The following is a 4,922-nucleotide window of genomic DNA, read 5'->3' on the forward strand; positions in this document are numbered from 1 at the left end:
AAGATTGAAAGAGTGATGGTCTAGGTTAGGGCTCAGCAAACTTTCTCCATGAAAGGCCGGAAATAACTATCCTAAGTTTTGCTGGATGCATTTTCATATATTCTTCATTATTGCAATCCTGAAAAAATGTCAAAGCCATGTTTAGCTCACACCCAGCACTTGATTTGACACAAGGACTGTAGCTGGCTGACCCCTGAAGTAGATGGTTTTAAAATCATTCTACAGAGGTGTTTGAGGAGTTCATTCTTGGCCTCTTTCCCCAGTGATATTACCTGCTGAGAACGCACAGGACAATGATAGGCTTAAATAATGAGTAAAAAACTGAAATATCTATTGTGATATTGAAATAATGTAAGAAAAAGCTGTAGGGGCACCTGGGTGGCTCAGTTGGTTAAGCATTTGCCTTCCGCTCTGGGTCTTGGGATCAAGCCCCACACCAGGCTCCCTGCTCAGTAGGGAGCCTGCTTCTTCCTCTCCCTCACCCTCTCCCCCTGCTTGTGCTCTCTTTCTCTGCCCTCCCCCCGTTTGTCCTCTCTCCTCCTCTCTCTCTCTCTCTCTCAAATAAATAAAATCTTTTAGAAAAAAGAAAAAAATTGTAAGGTGAATGGAAAGATTGTCAAGCAACACTGAACACCCAAGTGAGATTGAAACCAAACAAGTGATAGAATCAAGCCACACAATTGCTTATGCAATCTGGGGCAAATCTGCTTAAAATAAACCTGTGGATTGATCTAATGTTGGGATTTGACATAGAGAATCCCAGAGTGGAGGGAATGAGGACTCTGGTAGGAAAAGTTTATGTTGAGTGACCAGGAGTCTAAGCTGAGCAAAGCGGAGGGATGGAAACCAACAAGAATGGAAGAGCTGAGGAATCAGAGGTTGGGATGAGGCTGTGAAGCAGGTTCCAGAAATGTTATAGGCAAACTAAGCATAAAGTGCATATCCTGTTTGTTTCCCATAAACAGAATCATGCTATATTCTGTTCTGCACTTTGCTTTTATTCACTAAACAGCATCTCTTTCCGTGTCTACACATATCGATCTACCCCACTCTCTTTAACCAGCCGCATAGTGTTCCAGTGCATGGATTTGCCATGACTTATGGAGACTCTTGGTAGACTTTTAGGATGTTTCCACCATTAAGATTTACCAGAAATCTAGAATGAACATTGTTAAACATTCTTGCAAGTTTTATCCAAGAATAAATTCCATACATAGAATTGCTGGTCTATGCATTTGGAACTATATGCATTTGGAATTTTGTCAGCTACTGCCAAATTTTCCTGCAAGGAGTCTACGCCAACTTCCATTCCCACTGACAATGGGCGATTAACATTCATTTCCCCACAATCTCATCAACACTGGATGTTATCAAACTTTTCCATCTTTGCCAATCTTATGAGGGAAATAAATGATGCCACAATTTTTACCTCCATTTCTTAATTATAAGGAAAGTCAATCATTATTCCTGCCCACATCATTTACTTGTATTTCTTTTTCTGTGGACTAGCTATGTTTATCCTTCCCTCTGTTTCTGTTAGGTTATTTACCTCTTTCTTATTGATATATGTGTTTTTTGGACATTAAGACAATTGGCCCTTTTCCAAATGTCTTGCAAGTATTTTTCTATTTGTCTTTTTTTAAGACTTATTTACTTATTTGAGAGAGAGAGAGAGAGAAAGAGAGAGAAATAAAACAGGGGGAAGGGCAAAGGGAGAGGTACAGAGAAAATCCTCAAGCAGACTCCACACTGAGCACAGAGCCCAACTTGGGACTCAGTCCCAGGACCCTGAGATCGTGACCTGACCTGAAACCAAGAGCCAGACGCTTAACCAGCGTCTATCCAGGTGCCCTCCCGCCATTTGTCTTTCTTCTTTTTTTAAGATTTTATTTATTTATTTGACAGATGGAGATCACAAGTAGGCAGAGAAGCAGGCAGAGGGAGAGGAGGAAGCAGGCTCCCTGCTGAGCAGAGAGCCCGATGTGGGGCTTGATCCCAGAACCCTGGGATCATGACCTGAGCCGAAGGCAGAGGCTTAACACACTGAGCCACCCAGACACCCCGCCATTTGTCTTTCTTAATGAACTTCATGCATGACCAAAGATTGTATGTTTTACGTATTCAAATTCATTCATCCTTTTTTATTTTTTTAAGAGTTTATTTATTTATTTAAGAGAGAGTGTGTGCACGCACACACGCACAAGCCCGGGATGGGGCAGGGGGAGCTTGGAGGGGAAAGGGCAGAGGTAGAAGGAGAAGCAGACTCCACCTGAGCAGGGAGCCCAAGGCGGGCTCAAACCCAGGATCTGAGATCATGACCTGAGTGGAAGATAAATGGTTGAGCGACTGAGCCACTCAGGTGCCCTTCATTTATTCTTTATTTTAAATCTCCGTGCCTTCCAAGGGCACCTGAGTGGCTCAGTCTATTAAGTGTCTGCCCCTGGCTCAGAGACTGATCCTGGGGTCCTGGGATCAAACCCTGTGTCAGGCTTCCTGATCAGTGGGGAATCTGCTTCTCCCCACTGCTCGTGCTCTATCTCATTCTCTCTCTCTCACTCCCTCAAATAAATAAAATCTTTAAAAAAATATATATGCCTTCCATATTCCCAATGACTAGCAAGTTTCCCTCAACACCATTTGTTGAAGGCTTTATTTTTCCCTGTATAAAGTTGCCTCTATGTTTGGACTCTTATTCTTTAATCTAGCTCCTATGTCCAGACCTGCCAAATTATTTAATAACCACAGTTATATATTTATCTTTTATATTTGGAAGAGCTTTTCTACATCACTGGCCCTTTTTTCCCATGATGTGAAGAGAAGATTTTTGAAGAAAAATTAAGAACAGCAGTCTGAAAACTGCAAAGGAAACCAGACAAATTCCAATCTCGTGCTTCTGGCCCTGAGAGGTCAGACTATAACCAAAGGATTGTTAGGGAAATGGCAATGTCAAAAAGGAAAGAGGTTTCAGGGATGCCGAGCAAATGAGGGCATTTTTTTCCTAGCAAGGAACATGATACTGAATGAGTTGAGAGCATTATGAGGCCCTGAGAGAAAAGAACGGGTAAAGGGAGGAAGGAAGGGAGAAAGAGACAGAGGGGCAGAGGGAGAGGGGTAGAAAATTATCTGACAAAAGACATCACCTCTGTGGTTCTTTAATTTAAAAAATGGGTAGAATTATTTATACCTGGCCTATCTTTGCCGGGACAAAGTAAAATGACAGATGTGAGAGTTGTTTTAGCATTAACAATGGAAGTGTAGGTTATAGGGGTGCCTGGGTGGCTCAGTCAGTTGAGCAACTGACTCTTGATTTCAGCTCAGGTCCTGATCTCACGGTCCTAAGATCAGGACCTGAGTCAGGCTCAGTGGGGAGTCTGCTTTAGATTCTCTTTCTCGGGGCACCTGGGTGGCTCAGTGGGTTAAAGCCTCTGCCTTCGGCTCGAGTCATGGTCCCAGGGTCCTGGGATCGGGCCCCGCATGGGGCTCTCTGTTCGGCGGGGAGCCTCCTTTCCTTCCTCTCTCTCTGCCTGCCTCTCTGCCTACTTGTGATCTCTGTCTGTCAAATAAATAAATGAATAAATAAATAAATAAATAAATTTCTCTTTCTCACTCTGATCTTTATGCCCCACAACTTCAAGTAAGTAAATCTTTAAAAAAAATATATGAAGGTTATAAGTTCAGAGTGCTGGTATGGACAGTTTGGGATTTTTTTTTTTATATTACCCTTACTTATTTAGCTTTTACAATTCAATAGGAGTTTTTGAATAAAACACATGTTTTGTGAGTCAAAATCATATAAAAAGTTATCCGCAGAGAATTACTGCTCCTATCTCTGCCTGCTCCTTCCAGCCCATTCCCTAATCTATCTCCATCTCCAAAGATTTATTAGTTTATCATATAGACTTCAAGCATTTATTTGCAAATACTAATATTTGTATATTTTCCTTATCTTCTCCCCATTTCTTGCATAAAAGGAACTACACCAGATACCTTGTTTTTTATCATGTAATATGTCCTAGAAAATTTTCCATGTCGGTACATAAACATCTTTCTCACTTTTTTTTCCCTTAAGCTAGTGTGGATATAACGTAATTTAACATGTCCCCCATTAATGGACATGTGAGTTGCTCATTTGATGTGTCAAATGCACCCCTTAATATCCCTATACCTATGTCAGTTTTAAACATGTGTGTAGGTATATCTGTCAGATAAATCATTAAATTGAGAATGTTAAAGCAGAATTGCTTCTGTAGTTTCGCACCCATTGTAAGAGTCCCCTCAGCAGGGGTTATGTCATTATGCACTTCCATCTACAACACTTGACTTCCTGCCACTCCACAGCTTAGCCAACACAACATTCCATCAAAATTTTGAGTTTTGGTGGGGGCCTGGGTGGCTCAGTAGGTTAAAGCCTCTGCCTCCCGCTCAGGTCATGATCTCAGGGTCCTGGGATCGAGCCCCACATCGGGCTCCCTGCTCAGCAGGGAGCCTGCTTCCTCATCTCTCTCTCTCTCTCTGCCTGCCTCTCTGCCTACCTGTGATCTCTGTCAAATAAATAAATAATCTTATAAAAAAATTTTTGAGTTTTGGGGTGCCTGGGTGGCTCATCGGTTAAGCACCTGCCTTAGATCCCAGGACCTTGGGACAGAGCCCAACTCTGGCTCTGTGCTCAGTGGGGAGCCTGCTTCTCCCTCTCCTTCTGCCACTACCCCCGTTTGTGCTCTCTCTCTCTCTCAAATAAATCAATAAAATCTTAAAAAAAAAAAAAAGACAAAACACTCAGGAAACACAGACTAGTTCAAAAAACTTTTAATAAACTGCAAATATAAGCAAGACGGAATAGCTGTGAGTACAGGGAAGGGAAGCACTGATCTGAGTCACGAAGCTCCTCAGAAGCAGTGGAGACCGGCTCCCCTTAGGTCTCG

This window comes from Lontra canadensis, unplaced genomic scaffold (genome assembly GCF_010015895.1).
Source record: "Lontra canadensis isolate GAN:19392208 unplaced genomic scaffold, GSC_riverotter_1.0 scaffold45, whole genome shotgun sequence".
In the NCBI taxonomy this organism is placed as follows: domain Eukaryota; kingdom Metazoa; phylum Chordata; class Mammalia; order Carnivora; family Mustelidae; genus Lontra; species Lontra canadensis.